Source organism: Mesoplodon mirus (genome assembly GCF_964341445.2).
Source record: "Mesoplodon mirus genome assembly, chromosome: X".
Classification (NCBI taxonomy): Eukaryota; Metazoa; Chordata; class Mammalia; order Artiodactyla; family Ziphiidae; genus Mesoplodon; species Mesoplodon mirus.
The window spans coordinates 3,881,981-3,899,450 of NC_138981.1; the positions used below are offsets into that span (position 1 = coordinate 3,881,981).

The following is a 17,470-nucleotide window of genomic DNA, read 5'->3' on the forward strand; positions in this document are numbered from 1 at the left end:
TAACCAACTTTCTTTTTCACGTAGAAAAATCGGAGGTGAAATTCCCCATTTCAAAGAAGTGCACTTGGCAAAATATGACTTCTTCCGCCAACACCGCCCCCCCGGAAACAAAGTTCCAACCAGCCAAACAAAAGCAAAAATGGTTACCAAAGGGGAAAGTGGTGGAGGGATAAATTAGGAGTTTGGGATTAGATACACACCACTATATATATATATATAAAATAGATAAACAATGAGAACCTCCTGTAGAGCACAGGGAACTACACTCAATGTTTTGTAATAGCCTATACGGGAAGAGAACCTGAAAAAAAGACTATACACATATATATGTATAACTGAATCACTTTGCTGTATGCCTGAAACACAACAACTATACTCCAATTTAAAAAAAAAAAATGAGAGGTGAGTTGGGATGAGGGTGGATGCCTGCAGAAACCTAAGAGTCAATTTCACAGAACGAAAGAGTAGAATGGGGGTGGTCAGGGGGAAGTGGCGAGTTACGAATCAAAGGTCATAAAGTTTAGATAAAGCAAGATGAGTATCTTCTAGATCTTCTGTACGATATTGGACCTACAGTCCACAGGACTATACTGTACACTTAAACATGTGTTTTAGTGTACAGTATAGTGGATTCTCGTGTCACATGTTTTTACCTCAAAGCAATAAAATAAAAAAACATACCCTTGGGATGATGACTTCGAGATGGAAGGATGACTTCATCATCCAATCAGGGATTAGCCTCTGGAAACCAAAATGATCGCCGATAGCAACACATCAAACCAAGAAGGTCCAGTTGCCAGCCAAAAAAGAGCACTCTGTTACCGTGGTAAATCACTATTCATAAATAAAACCACCAAACAAAACTCTAGGTTCTTTCCCTTCATTTCCAAAGAGCTGTGAAAGCACACGCCATTTCATTAATACCATCCTGAAATAAAGATCTGCCTCCAGGGAGGCCCTGTAGGGTTTATTCTTCCTCACTTCTTCCCTAATACGATTACTCTTTTCTCCTCTGGAATCAATTCAATAAAACCTCACCTTACTAGACATTTCACGCTTGTTGGGGTTTGGTTCCTGTTCGGTCAGGCACGCCTTCTGGGCAGTGCAGGGGGGGGCGGGGGCTGGTGCAGAGAAGATGCTCATTCTGGAAACTGGCCAATTTCCACAGGCACGTGGTGCTCAGGGGTTCCACACATACCTGGGGCAGGTGATCTCAACAGTGAAGGTCTGAAGGCTGAAATCAGAGCCCTAAGTGGCCTGGCTATTCTCCACTCATGTGCTCATTTTATGAGCCCTTTATTTCCTTTTTGTTGTCGTATACCCACTGCAGACATAAATCCTTCTCAGAGGTATTTGTTCAAAGCCTATAAATGGCCAACCTCAAACTTCTAGGCGGTCCCACTGTTTTTTTCTCCCTTATTCATTTGTCCTATTCTGCCTGCCCCTAAGTAAAGGAGGAAGGGTTTCCCATCCCGCCACTCACGGAGCACAGAACAGAAGAGGCTTTGAAAGGCCAAATGTAGGTTGTTTAGAGAAAAATGACAAAACTGGAAAATATTCATGGCGTGAATGGCCCATGAATGGCTTGCAGCCCACAACAGATGACCTAATTGCCTAGAACCACGTGGGCTCAATTTTGAGGTTTTCACTGCCTCCCCTTATCCGGCCCAAAGCAGAATATCTGATTTGAAACTGGTAGCTGACAAGTTTAAGAAAGCAGCTGTCGCTACATCCAAGGCCTAGTCTGTCTTCGACTTTTTTAACATAATTAAGCGGAAAATGAAGTGTCTCTTCTGAAAAGATACAGTATCCAGGATTTTTTTTTTTTAATTGGGCAACTGACTTAAACTAAACCTTGCGCGTATTTTTCTCATTTGGGAATAAATGTAGACTGCTAAGCATCAAAAGCATTATAGAAAGTATACAGCTGTGGTTGATATATTAAAAATCTGTTCCTTGCCCTTGACTTCCACATACAAAAATCAGCTCTCATCGGGTTTGGAATTTAAGTATATCTTAACCAGAGAAGCCTGTCATCAGAGTGAGGGCATTAAAGGACCTGAAATATTTTCATACGGTGGCTTCACTGGAATCACATAAATTCTGTCAACAGGTTGTACTGTTGACAATACGTAGCTGTGCGATAAAGGTTTAGAATCTGGAGTACCAATTAAAACGGAAGAACAGTAAAGCCACGCCAGACTCTGTGCACTTGAATACTTACTTTTGTGAGAACCCTCCCTGGGTTTTTGTGTTGTGGTCCAGGCATCAAAGCCCAATATTCTAAAGAGCTCTTAAAGGGATGCTTGCACATTCTGAAAGCACTGTAATGTGTATAGAGAGGAAACACTCTCATCTTTGTACAGAGACCAAGAAGCTTTCCACAAATTACTACAAAGGAAAAAACATGAAAAGGCCAAGTTCAGAAATAAAGAAAAACCCCACATACTTACTGCGGGTCTACATTCCAGGCCCCAAAAAGAGAACTTTTATATTGCCCACATCTATTCACTTGTAAATTTCAGAACATGGAAATACCTGCTTTATCTACCTTATGTAGCAAATCATCACTTATCAAGTATCTTATATCTATTTTGAGATTTGGGTATAAATTGGCTGGGTTTAGGGCCAAATGTACATTCAGCACTCTTTTTATTTAGGGGAAAAAAAATACAAAGGAAAGCAACAATTCTTCCACCAAAGAAAAACGTGTCAAAACACCTTGAAAACGGCATCAAAGCACAGCCATTAGTATGAAAATGCAATTATCATTAACTCCCTGCTCGAAATCATTCCGGTTTCCAAAAAATTAAACCTGTCATTTTAATCCAGTAATTTAAAACTGATGAAGTAATTTTCTACTTGCTACTTATTGGCCATCATGATTTTCTTACATGTCAAGGAAAATATTCTTTAAAATTGCCATATATATATCTATATATAGAGAGAGATAAATATAGATATATAGATAGATAGATAGATCTCCAAGTACATTTCTTTGGGTGACAGAATATTTAAGTTTTAATCTAGAAAAAAAATAAATATTTGCAGAGGTCTCCGTGAGATTCTTATGTTCTTACTTTAGGGATGCATTTTTTAAATCCACATTTTTTAAATCTGGAAATAAGGGATGAATGCAGCCATGTGCCAAAACACTCACCGCCCCCTACACACACACACACACACACACACACACACACACAGAGAGAGAGAGAGAGAGAGAGAGACACACACACACACCCTTCTGCTGCATCTACACAGGGAAATCTACCCTGAGGTTTTCAAGGCCGGCTGTTAACCTCTTTCCAAAGCCCACTAAAGGCAACTAAAGGCATGAAAAATTCCCCAGCCCCTCTATCTGCCCCCAGAAAGATGCAGATTTCTGTGCCACCGGACCCCTTCTCCGGGCTCTCTCATTCTCTAGGAAAAAGCTAAGCATCGCCATTCAAACCACGCCGTTCTCTTAGCAGCTGAGGTTGCTTTGTTCTGATGGAAAGTCAGGTCTTGAAGCCCCGGTTAATTTCTAGCTGAAGTATATACCTACCGACGATGCCTTATGCACGCACTCCTACGTTGCCTGCAGAACCCTACACAAACTGGAAATTCTGCTCCCTCCGGATATAACTAAGTCTCCCCAAACTTTCTTTTCTTTTTTCGTTCTTTTTTCCTCTGCGTCCCGTCCCTCCAATCGTGGTAAAGGCTGACTCCGAAAAGGAGCTAGCTCGTACCACCTCGCATCACAAAACAGTTAAACGCAGCGCGCTCAGGATGTGGAGGCCGGGTCAGCCAGGGGACCCCTTCAGACAGCCTAGGCTAGGAGCACAGAAAGCCGTTCCCCCGAAACTGACCCAGTAGGAAAAAAAAAAAAAAGGAAATCAAGGGAAGAATCCACACTACCACCTTGTGGATTCTGCTCGCAAGAACAGTACCTGCTGAGTTCGATACCCGCCGCCGGACACACCTCACCCCAAATCTCCCAAGTTGGGTCCACATGACGGAGGGCGAGCCGCGGCGCGGGCCCGGCTCACGGCAGGCGCGCGCGCGCTCTCGGCTTCACTCCCGACGCGCGCTCCCAGAGCGGGCGCGAGCCGCCTTCCCCGGCCCCCGACGCGGCCTCCTGCGCCCCGCCCCCCTCCCGCCGGCCCGAGAGAGCGGCCTCGTGGCTCCAAAAATAGATGAAAAGAGGCCCACACCTGCTGGTCGGTTCAGAGAAGGGAGTCACACCAGAGGAAAACCCGCAGCCAAAAAAAAAAAAAGCCCACAAAAAAACAAAGCAGAAAAGGGCGAGGGGCGGGAGGGAGGCAGAAGACGTCCTCCGGGCGCCCCTCGCCCTCCGAGGGGGACTTCCGTTCCTAGGGCGGCCCCGGCCAGGCCCCGAGGGTGCGCGGGGGGACCCCCGGCCCCCGCCCCCGCCGCTTCGGGGAGAAAGGAGGCTGTGTCTGGCGGCGGGCAGGCGCCGGAATGGTGCGCCGGGCCCAGGGATGCGCGGGGCCCCGGGCCCGGATCCGGGGGCGCACCGCCCGGGGGGGCCGGGCTGAGAAATCGAACCTACAGGTTCTCGGAGGGGCGAAGAAGCCGGGGGAGGTGAGGGGAGGGGAAGGGTGCGGTCGGGGACGGGCGGGGAAAGAGGGGGCGTCTGGGAGACTCAAGGGTGCCCGCGCGCCCTGAAGAGGCGGCGGGCTTCCAGGAGAGCCGGAGCGGAAGGGAGGGAACACTCGTGGGCTGGGGTCGGGGTGCAGCCAGGACCTCGGCCTCTCCTCCGGCCGCCGCCGGCCCGCGACCCCCGCACCGTCTGCGGCCGAGCGGCACGCCTGTTCGGCCCGCTGGAGCGGGACGGGGGTCAGGCCGAGCCGCGCGGGAAAGGGCAGGGGGCGGCGGCGGGGGTCGGGATGCAATCGGCTGGGAAAGCGTAGGAGGCGGGCGGGATCCGAAGCGCGGGACGGCTGCGAGCTTTGGGATACGAAGGGGGGGGATGGAGCGAGGGAGGGGGGAGGGTTGTCTGTTACGTGGCCCAAGGCTCTGCGGGTGGTCCGCACCTCCGAACCAAGTCCCCGAACCTCCGCCCCCCGCCTCCGGCGAGAGGACCGGCCCGCCGTGCGCCCCGCGGGCTCTGCTCCCGGAACGAGGGTTCTCCGTGGGCACCGACGGGGGTCCGCATCCCCGGAGACCCCGGCTAGGGCGCCCAGCGCCGGTCCCCGCAGCTGCCAACTTTTGTGGTCCTCGGGGAGAAGCGGGCAGCTCGGGGACGGCGCTCGGGCGGCAGCTGCGAGCCCCGCGCAGACGTGCAGGCCAGACCCAAAGGCTCCCGAAGCAGCAACGCCACCAACCGCCCTCACTCCTCCTCGCGCCCTCCATGTCCCGCCGCTTGCCTTCCCACAGCCCACACGCACGGCTGAAGGGCGGATGGCCGTGGGAGGGCAGGTGGCCCGCTCCCCAGCTTTGCAGAAACGGCGCTAAGCTATTTCGTCTTCACCCGGGGTCTCCAGCGCGCCCGGGTCGCTCCCCAGCAAAGCCCAACCAGGTCCTAATCAATCACGTGCGTTATTTCGTGCATCACACAAGCCGTCATCTTATTCAAGGCCAGCAGAGGAAGGAGGGGGAAAAAAATCGCTTAATGCAAACCCAGCCAAGCCTGTTTTCCTTTTTTCTCTCTGGTTAACCCAAAAAAATGCACCCGGGGAGGTGGTAGCTGACAGTTTCCTTAAAGAAGGAGGAGGAGAAAAAAGCCCGTGATGGCTCACAGTTTCCAGAAGTGCTCCTGGCTTCCCCACCAGTCCTGCTTTGCAGAGATCTGGCACTTTGCTCTTTCTCTCCCTGTACTGCAGATGTATTTTTTTTTCTTCCTGTGTCCGCCACACTCTTCTGTTTATTTGTATGTAACACAGCGCTATTTTGTAAACACATCACACACGGCCCCAGAGCCGTTCAAATAGCTGATTGCAGCAAAACGCTTCCAGACCACGGTGGTCCCAATTTTTTTAAGTCATGAGAAAAAAAAAATGTACTGTTTCTGTAGAGATGTGCACGAAGCTTGCACAGGACACGCCGTACATATATGTACACACTCCCACCCACACCTAAGAAACGGAGCGACCGATGGAAGAAAAACTCCTATCCTAATTTTCAAAATTAAAAAAAAAAATTTTTTAATGTCGGATGAAGTGGAGCGCAAACGTTAGCAGTCGGGCTTATCATCTTTTGCTGGGAAGCACACATCAGTCAAAACGTTAAATAGGCTTTAAAAAAAAAAACAACCCAGACACATCTTAAAACGGCACCTACCTTAGCCGTGGAAAAGCTGCATCGGCTGTAAGTGTTCTTTTTATGCATCCAGATATTTCCAGGGACCGAGGCTATGATTCAGGAGGATGTACTAAGTCCAAGCGCCTTGGCTTTCTCGAATCCCAACTGGATTTGCTCCCCCGAAGAAACGCGAGGACCACCGACACTGCCGCTTGCAGGAAATTCGTTGTTTCTGTCGTCGTCTGACGGGGGAGAAGAAACGGGAACACAGTCGGAGAAGGAAGAGCCGCGTTACGTCTGAATAAGAGCTCTGTATGTAGAGACAGAGACCCGTCTGCAAGAAAGAGAGAGATTGAAGCGAGAGGTCCTGATGGCTCCCAGCTCCCCCTCTGCTATTGGACCAAACTGAATGAAATTTACAAAGCCAGCAGCCAATAGATCCCCGCGGTCGGCCCCATCGCTACAGAAACCACATCCAGGGCTACAAGCGCATGCAAAGAGCAGCTAATCCCAGTGCAAACCAGCTGGAACAGAGAGATTCCGGTGCCGCCGGGGTGGTGGAACAGGTGAGCGGGCTTCTCACTGGGCCACTGGGCCAGAGCGCACGGGAAATCTTCCCTGCGCTCTCCAGATACCCTTCAGGGACACCACACACGCTGCCGTATTTGCAAACACTTTTAACCCTTTAAGGCTATGCTATCCAAGGGTGAGTGACAGCAGTACAAGCTCTTCCCCGGGGGTCAGGCTGACAAATGTGTTACTGTTTCTGGGTGGTATTCGGCTTGTACTGGGAAACAATGATAGATAGATAGATAGATAGATTAGCAAAATTAGAATGAAGACCTGTAAAGGACACAACCTCTTTTATGCCCAGGCGATGGGTTAATACCTTTTGGCGTTTTTTTGTTTGTTTGTTTGGTTTTTTTGGCTGCGTTGGGACTTCGTTGCCGTGTGCGGGCTTCTCAATGTGGTGGCTTCTCTTGTTGCCGAGCACAGGCTCTAGGTGCATAGGCTTCAGTAGTTGTGGCTCGTGGGCTCTAGAGCGCAGGCTCAGTAGTTGTGGCACACGGGCTTAGTTGCTCCGCGGCATGTGGGATCTTCCCGGACCAGGGCTCGAACCCCTGTCCCCTGAACTGGCAGGCAGATTCTTAACCACTGCACCACCGGGGAAGCCCGTTTGTTTCTTATACAGTAGTGGTTTTGATGAATGAACTACTGAAGAAGTTTCTAGCATCTGCCAGTTCTATTGAAATACCCCTCTTCACTTTTGGGATCCAGGATTTCATCTTTTCCAGCCAACTCAGAATTTGGTAATAGGACCTGGTATTTATCACTGGGTTAGAGGCAGCTGGCTGTCAGTCGCGTGATGTCTGAAGCTCCCCTCTGATAAATCAGGGAAGGCTATAGAGTGCTGTGGCAGTCTGAACACAGATTCTCAAACTAGACTGCTTGGGCTCAAGTGGCATATGACCTTCGCTGTGTGTTTAAATACTTCGTCTGGGTTTCTGCCTCTGTAACGTGGAGAAGACAAAAGTAATCACCTTGTGATATCCTTGTGATGTGATATGTGATACAGGACTAGGCATGCAAGGAGCTCCAAATAAATGTCTGTTTTTCTTAACCTTATTTCACAGGACTGTGGACTTACTTACTGAAGGAAAAACATAATGTCTTCCATCCATAGGACATCGTCACAATTGCTTCTGCATTTAGGCAGCAAACTCAGGCATCCAACCTGCTGTCATTATATGGTGTGACGGCACAATTAGCGATTCCTCAGGAGTTTTAAGAGAAGGACTCTTGGGGAAGATAGCCAACAGTGGGGAAGGTGATAAACGCTGATGTAGGGGACCTAGTTTCAGGTCGAGTGTCTTAACCCTGCTAGCGTTCACCTGTTGGAAAGTCCGTTAGGTTCTGTGAACCTTAGGGAACAGATCCTTTAAACAGTGATGAAAATAGCTCTCTGTGGTTCCTTGGGACAAATAAATGAGATAACAGGCACGGAAACATGCATCACCAAAAAGATGTCTATATATACCATACATACAGGTACAGAGAGAATGCTGTTTTCATCAGTTATATATACACAAAAGAGATATATAATCTAATAATAGAAGAAATATACATGTTTTATATAAATATATATTTTTCTTCTATCATTCAATAATTATTTAAGATCCAATAACATAATAGTATCGCTAATAAGTGTAGTTTTCCCCCCAAATTAGTAACACACATAACTGTAGACACAAAAATATATAGACAGATATAGATGTCTCTATATATGTAGACATCTCTTCTTCCCAAAGTAGAGTTTAGAAGCAGAGACTTGAGTTAAACACAATAACTTAGAGCAGGCCAGAAAGTCACTGGCTTTGCCGAGAAAGTGTGTATTCACTGATTTATTTATGCATTTATCAGGTAGGTATCTCTTGAGCACAGGCATCATCCTAAGCGCTAAAAATGCATTTGTGAGTAACACTCATCCATTTATTTTTGAAGAAGCATACCGTCTAGTGGATAAGGGAGCCGACAGCGTAAGAAACAAGTGATCACCAGGAGGTGTGAAAGTACCTATGACGTATGAAGTCATAGGCATCCATGCAGATGGAACTGATGGAGAAAACAGTCTCCAGAGAAAGAGTGCTCTCAGCAGAGAAGGCACCGTCGCAGAGAAGAACCAACCTGCCTCCCTGTTCAATCTATTCCATTCGCTCTAACCTTTGTGCTCTGCGGTCTGTGCTTAGGCAGGCTGGCTCTGCATCTCTTGTAGAAGAATGTTGCCTAGAGCCTGAAATAGACATGACAGGGCATTCTCAAGGCTCTGCCTTGCAGGCTTGACCATTAAAGGCATAATAAAAAGTTGCGGAACAGAAAAGGACAATTGTGGGCTGTTCCCTGGCGGTCCACTGGTTAGGGCTCAGCGCTTTCACTATCGTGGCCTGGGTCCAATCCCCGGTGATGGAACTGAGATTCCCACAAGCGGTGGCCCGTGCAGATTAAAAAAAGAAAGAAAGAAAGAAAGAAATCAAGTAACAATTGTTGAAGTTTTCTTGGAACATTGTATTGTGACCACGACCAGTCAATACCTCCTCCCGTTTTAGTAAAAAAGAAGCCTGGATTCTATTCTACTGGATTCTACTCTACCTCCGGTCAGATGGTGCTTTGGGACATTTCTCAGTCTCCTGGCTTCCCGAATAAAGTCCTTATTCGTTGCCCCAACACTTCCTCTCTAGGTTTATGGGCCTGTCGTGCGGTGAGCAGTGCAAGCTTGGAATGGGTAACAGAATGGTAAATAAACATGCATCAGGTGCAGCAGTTGGGGGAAAAAACATGGAAACAGCACGGAGAAAGGCACAGCAGTAACAACCTGTATGTGGGGATCTGGAATACACAGGGTTTTTGGGATGGGCAGGGTAGAGAGGGTGAAAAGAAGAGAGAGAAGACGAGAGGGTGAAGAATTCCTCTGAGACCTATTTATGGAGGGTCTTGAATACCATGCTGAATGGCTGGAATTTACCCAGCAGGCAGTGGGGCACCAAAAACATATGTTAAGCAGGGGGTAGGGGAGGAATCATCAGATTTATATTTCAGGGCAACTGCTCTGGTGGCAATGAGAAAAGGGGGCCACAGGAGCAGGAGACAGAAAGCAAAGGTCCACTTTCTGAGACTGCTGCAAGGACGGATCCTAGAGAAGTGAAGTCCTGAGTAAGAGGGAGAGAGAGAGACAGACAGACAGAAAGAGAGGAAGGAAGGAAGGAAGAAAGAATGACCCTGTTGGGATTTTTAAAAAGTACTTAAAGAGCCAGAGTATTATTTTAAGAACAAGTGAATGTATACTTTTATGAGTTTATAATTTCCCCTAATCCTGACTTCCTCACATAACGCCAGGAAAAGCAACAACCCAACTTAACCATCGGGAGAACAGATTGTACGATAATACAGCAAAAAAAAAAAAAAAAAAAAAAAAAAAAGTTATACAGTTTTAAATCCGGGGTTCTTGGAAGAGAGAATTCTTCATGTTTCCATTTGGAATCTAATTATGGAGTATGGCGAGTTGGGGAGACATGTCATAAAAAGGTATTAAACAATAGGGTCCAGAGAAGGACCCATTGCTATAGGGGCTATTTGATTCACAAGAACAGGAAGGAGCCTGAGAAATAATCTATAAGGTACCATAGCTGCCTCTGATGCGTGCAGCAACCTTGAACGATTCTAACCTACATTCTAATATAACGTTCGTGTTCCCATGGGCCTGACATGTTCAACCCTAAATGCAATACTGCCTACGCCAGGTAGATGATCAGGCAATACTAACTCATACTGGCTCCATCAGTACAATGGGAAAAATAAAATAGAACTATGATTATGTAGGATAATAATTATTAGTGCAATACTAATATACACTACTTTGTATTACCACACACTATTGGAGATACAAATATGAATAACCTGTAAGGTGCTTAAAATCTAAGGCAGTGATAAATCAGGCTCTTCGAATACTAAAATCCAAGGCAGTATATGGTCTGTGCCATCTTAGAAGCATAGGAGAGGCATAGCAGGCTCCCTGTAGGGATGAGGAGAAAATTCTTCAGAGATAAACAAGGTTTTCATGGGGAACTGGAGAGGTGGGGAATCCTTCCAAATGAACAAAGTCTGGAAAAAAAAAATAGCCATGGAGTAGGTAGGGGCTCTGAAAGTTGAAGGCACCTAACTGTGAGCCAGGTAGCTTGTTTAGCTAGTCTCATTCCATCTTACTTTATACTCCAAAGTGCCCGAGGAACCTTGTCCTTTCAACGATACAAAGTAGACTTCAGACCAGTTGAACTTGAATTCTCATGAATTCCAGGTTAATGTCAATCACTTAAATGAGGTTTTCACATACTAGTTTACTAGTATGTACCTTTTCATACATGTAAATATCATTATAGAAATTTAGTTAGAAGAGACACAGAGATGGACCCCATTGGTTTTGTGGGTGAAGTGTTTTCTACACTTTAAGGAGAGATGTTCAAGTTTGTATTTTCCAACAAGAAGGTTGTACATTCCTCTAATTCAATTTTTGCACCTGAGAAATGAAAATAAAAAAAATGCAATCCTCTTGGGTGGAAGTCTGCTCCCAGGCCCTACCATGCTCTTGTCCTTCTGACTGTTATTTTAAACCCCCCAAAACACCATTAATTATGCAAGATGCATATACTGTGTGGCAATATGCTCTGACTTGCCATCTGATTTTTAAAAATCCTTTGCTAGTTATTATTTCATCGCTGGACATGATGAGCCGAAATGACTTTTAAATGGCCCTGATTTTTTAAAAAGGGTTCAAGCTCCTGAATTTCAGTACATTCATTGAGGCTGAGAAACCCATTAGGTACTGCTTTTGTATGAAAACCAAGGACACTGGATCCCAGTAAGTGGCCCCAAATAGAGTTTGTTTGTTTGTTTATTTATGGCTGCGTTGGCTCTTCGTTGCTGCACGTGGGCTTTCTCTAGTTGTGGCGAGCAGGGGCTACTCTTCCTTGTGGTGCGCGGGCTTCTCATTGCGGTGGCTTCTCTTGTTGCGGAGCACGGGCTCTAGGTGCGTGGGCTTCAGTAGTTGTGGCATGCAGGCTCAGTAGTTGTGGCTTGCGGGCTGTAGAGCACAGGCTCAGTAGTTGTGGCACACGGGCTTAGTTGCTCCACGGCATGTGGGATCTTCCCAGACCAGGGTTCAAACCCATGTCCCCTGCATCGGTAGGCAGATTCTTCACCACTGCGCCACCAGGGAAGTCCCCTAGAGTTCATTTTTAAATGAACTTGCAGCAACTTTCCCACTGTTATTGCCTAAGTCTTTATAAACTTATTTCCGGGGTACTTATACATATAAGTATATATACTTATATATATACACACACACACACACACACACACACATATATTCAGGCATACATACATACATATACAGATGTATACATATAATACATAAAGTATATATGATAGAGAGGGGTTATATATTATATGTAAGGTTATATATTTATATATTATAGTTTATATATTTATATATTATAGTTTATATATTATAGTTTATAATTTTTAATATATTTATATAATGTAAATGGTTATATATAATACATATAATATACAGGCACACCTCAGAGATACTGTGGGTTCAGTTCCAGACCACCACAATACAGTGAATTTCTAAATAAAGTCAACAGGTTTTTTTGGTTTCCCAGTGCATATAAAAGTTATGTTTAGAGTTGACCGTAGTCTATTAAGTGTGCCATAGCATTAAGTCTTAAAAAATGTCCATACTTCGATTAAAAAATACTTTATTCTAAAAAATGATAACTATCATCTGAGCCTTCAGTGAGTCATAACAGCAACATTAAAGATCATGTGGGTCACAGATACCATAACAAATACAATCATAATGTAAAAGTTTGAAATATTCTAAGAATTACCAAAATGTGACACAGAGACATGAAGTGAGAAAATGCTGTTGGAAAAATGGCCCCGATAGACATGCTTGAAGCTTGGTTGCCACCAACTTTCAATGTGTAAAAAAACAAAACAAAACAAAACAATACCTGTGAAGTACAATAAAGCAAAGTGCAATAAAATGAGGTATGTTTGTATAGCATTATATGTGACATATACAGGGTTTTATATATACATGTTATATATAACCCCTCTGTATAATATGTAAATATATAGACATCATATATACATATATAAAATACATTATAGAGATGTTTATATTCCCAGAATGGTTGATTGATTCCTGATTCTGTCCTTGTATGCTTGTTCTGTGTGCACACACGACCTCACTTCCTACTTTATACCTTATACTTCAGGTAATCTATATTTAAAAAGAAAGAAGTTTACTACTGTAGAGACAAAATAAGAACTGGCATAGATGTGCTTTGTTTATTGATGCAAAGAACCTTCTGTCTTACTAGTGACCTGTACCAGCTATACCAGCAGGGAAATAGAACTTCTCTGGTGAACGGAACATGGTTTATAATTTCAGTTTAAATAAGATGAGGTTGACCAAAATATTGTTAGCACCATTACTCTCTTGTATCCTTTCAAACTCAAGGTTTATTTTGGAATCTTTTCTTTAAAATCATCATTTCAATTTTTTTTATCCTTCCTTGAGAGGAGAGGGAAAGTATTGCCAATTGTGCTTTGCATGTGACATGTAAACATATGTGGATTTGCATACATGTGGAACTAGAGCAGGAAGAAGATGTATATTAATACGAATGGTCTAGTTTTGAATGGAGATCAACTTCTGTTCTAAGGCACTGGTACAAGAGTAATAAGATAATGTTTTCCTGGAATAGTCAAGAATGACCCAAATGACACAGAAAACAGTCACACCTGTGTAATATCTTCATATCAAGAAACTGATGTAAAATATGGCACAAATGAGCCCATCTACAAAACAGTAACAGACTCACAGACATAGAGAACAGACTTGTGGTTGCCATAGGGGAAGGGGAAGGTGGAGGGATGGACTGGGAGTTTGGGATAAGCAGATGCAAACTAGTATATAGAGAATGGATAAACAACAAGGTCCTACTGTACAGCACAGGGAACCATATTCAATATCCTGTGATAAACCATCATGGAAAAGAATACGAAAAAGAATGTATATCTATACATATAACGAGTCACTTTGCTGTACAGAAGAAATTACAACACTGTAAACCAACTATACTTCAATTAAAAAAAAAAAAAAGGAAAGAAACGGATGGTATCTTTTGGCCAAAACTTGGTGAAGAACTGAAATCCTCAGTCCAGCAGCCTGTGAGAAGAAACTGAATCCCACCAACCACCATGTGATAGAGGAAATGGATTCTTCCCCACTCGAGTTTTCTGCTGAGACTCCAGCCCCAGCTGACACCTGGATTGCAGCCTACGAACATCTTGTTGCAGAGGACTGACTCAGCCAAGCTATGCTCCAGCTGTAGCCGCTGTGTGTCCCAGTCTCTACATCTGATAATGTGTTACACTGTGACAGATAGCTAATGTTACTTAAACACATAGGTATGTCTGCATGTATGCACGGATGTATCTGGATGTGGAGGGCTGTAAACAAGCTGCAGCGATCAGGATCGTAAAAGAATGTTGATCAAGTCGAACCAAGATGCTAAAGATTTTACAATTTGCAGCATGGTTGGGACAGCTCTTCGAGAGACACCATAGACGAATGAACCAGAGGAAGGAGTACGTCATCTGCTCGTGAAGGCTGACAAAAGGTATCAACTTAGGAAGAGGCGGAACTTGACAACCAAATCTGTACTTCCTGCATCCAGCAAAATAGATTTTCTGTGCTCTGGCTGAGAACTGTTTCACACTCATCAACACCCCTGATGTGTGCACAATTTGTCACATCAGGGAATGATTAGGGAACCCACCCTCTATCTGGTCAGCTCTGTGCTAGCCAGGATGTGAGAGTCTTGGAGATATTACACAATTCCAAAGGATTTATAATTTCTTGATATAATCACTCATTCCCCCCACATCCTCCTGCAGAAAAATTCATCATTCCACCTCCCCTCATTTCAAAGTATGTTGACCTTCTGATAGCACCTAAACCACCTACTCCCGGTGGCACACAGAGGGCGTGTGTGTGTCTGTGTATGTGCATGCATCTTGACCACGGGACTGTAGGCTGCATTTAGATATCTATCCCTAATGCCTCACTTTAAAAATATTTACTATTTTTTAGAGTTACCATATGATCCAGCAATCCCACTCCTGGGCATATATCCAGAAAAGACAAAAACTGTAACTAGAAAAGATACACATACCCAAATGTTCATAGCAGCACTATTTACAATAGCCAAGACATGGAAGCAACCTAAATGTCCATTGAGAGATGAATGGATAAAGAAGATGTGGTACATATATACCATGGAATATTACTCAGCCATAAAAAGAATGAAATAATGCCATTTGCAGGAACATGCATGGATCTAGAGATGATCGTACTAAGTGAAGTAAGCCAGACAGAGAAAGACAAATACCATATGATGTCACTTACCTGTGGAATTTAAAAAATTATACAAATGAATTTATTTATAAAACAGAAATAGAAAACATCACAGACACAGAAAATGAACTTATGGTTACCAAAGGGGAAAGCGGGGAGGGATGACTTAGGAGTTTGGGATTAGTGTATATAAACTACTATATATAAAATAGATAAAAACAAGGTCCTACCGCATAGCAACAGGGAACTAAATACAATATCTTGTAATAAGCTATAATGGAAAATAATCTGAAAAAATATATATAACTGAATTACTCTGCGGTACATCTGAAACTAACACAACATTGTAAATCCACTATACTTCAGTTAAAGAAAAGGTGTGTTAGTTTTAATATAACAAAATGAAATATAACAAAAGTTGCATTGTGTTTCCTCTTTTTCAGTTCACTTTCATCTCATAAATTGGGCAGATTCATCCAAAACCATCAGTGGAAATTTACTGGGAAGGACAGATGTTACCTTGTCTTCCTACATCTCATTCCTGAGGGTTGAGATTTCCCCCTTGGGTAGACCACAATTAAGTCATTTGCCAATGTGATCTAATCCCGTGTTACAGTCATGAGCCTTCTGATATGAAGTCACATGGCTTTACTAATAACATGAAAGGGTTGAAGTCCCAGATCCACACAATCCCCTTGCCCACTGCATTACCATTTGCTAGTCACGCTCGAACATAGCTAGCATGATTAAGGATTATAAACAAGCCCTCTCTGTTAGCAATTGGGGATCAAGACTCTTTAATGGGGGCACCTCGCACGTGGGTTGCAAGACTACGGAGGAATATATTTATTCCAAGCTGGCCAATTTAAAGAAAATAAGAATTACTTATAGATCATATTTTTTGTTATAAATTTATTATTTTTTTTTACTTTACTTTTGGCTGTGTTGGGTCTCTGTTGCTGCGTGCAGGCTTTCTCTAGTTGCGGCGAGTGGGGGGGCTACTCTTCATTGCAGTGCACGGGCTTCTCATTGTGGTGGCTTCTCTTGTTGTAGAGCACGGGCTCTAGGCATGCGGGCTTCAGTAGTTGTGGCACGTGGGCTCAGTAGTTGTGGTGCACAGGCTTAGTTGCTCCGTGGCATGTGGGATCTTCCGGGACCAGGGCTCGAACCCGTGTCCCCTGCATTGGCAGGCAGATTCTTAACCACTGTGCCACCAGGGAAGCCCTAGATCATATTTTTTAATTCACATGAAAAGTGTGTTTCATAGTACTAAGGACAAATAATCTCTCCCTCACTCTCTCTCTTGGTCTCTCTTGCTTCTCTCCCTCTTCTCTCTCTCTCTCTCTCTCTCTCTCTCTCTCTCTCTCACACACACACACACACACACACACTTTTTTTTAAGACCGTGCAGCAGGAAGCAGGGATTAGATCTTCGAGCAAGTTCTCCTGTTTCTTGCAGGGACCTCACAGGTCCTCCGGGCTTCAGGATGCATCTTGTTTCTCCCTTGAGAAGCCCTGGACAGCCTCAGAGCTCAGCCTCTCTCAGACCGTCCACTCGTCCATGGGCACTTGGGGCTGCCTCTTCCAGGACAGCCTTCCCCTGGCCAGTCTCCAGGCCCCTACAGCCACCCTCCCAAGCCTATAATGGTGGGGGGAGGATGAGACTCAGAGGCTCAGGGGTCCCCAGCCTGAGATGCTTTTGTCCATAAACAATCACTGTGGGACCTCCCTCATGGCGCAGTGGTTAAGAATCCACCTGCCAGTGCAGGGGACATGGGTTCGAGCCCTGGGGTGGGAAGATCCCACATGCCATGGAGCAACTAAGCCCGTGCGCCACAACTACTGAGCCTGCACTCTAGAGCCCGCGAGCCACAACTACTGAGCCCACGTGCCACAACCAGCGAAGCCCGTGTGCCTAGAGCCCGCGCTCTGCAACGAGAAGCCACCACAATGAGAAGCCCATGCACCACAACGAAGAGTAGTCCCCGCTCACCAAAACTAGAGAAAGCCCACACACAGCAAAGAAGACCCAATGCAGTGAAAAATAAATAAATAAAAATTTTAAAAAAATAGTAAACATTTAAAGAAAAAGAAATGGGAAATGACAGTGACAAATAGCAATGGAAATGACAAGATTTGCATTCTCAACTGGGGTGATATGTATCACGTTCAAGGGGGTAAAAACTGGTTCTTAAGGGGCAATAAAAATCTTACTCTTTGAATATATATATATATATATATATA

General features: G+C 44.8%; 1 protein-coding gene across 2 annotated transcripts in view; it reads right to left on the bottom strand.

Moving 5' to 3' along the window:
- NLGN4X (neuroligin 4 X-linked) overlaps window positions 1-17,470 on the bottom strand; it is a 458,026-nt gene that overhangs the window by 334,830 nt on the left and 105,726 nt on the right. Inside the window, exon 4 of one of the 2 annotated variants that reach the window (XM_082609694.1) lies at window positions 6,283-6,485. The gene's annotated coding sequence lies outside the window, so the exon portion shown is untranslated. Of the gene's footprint in view, window positions 1-3,929; window positions 4,181-6,282; window positions 6,486-17,470 lie in introns of those variants that run through there. The other variant, XM_082609695.1, reaches the window with a different exon arrangement.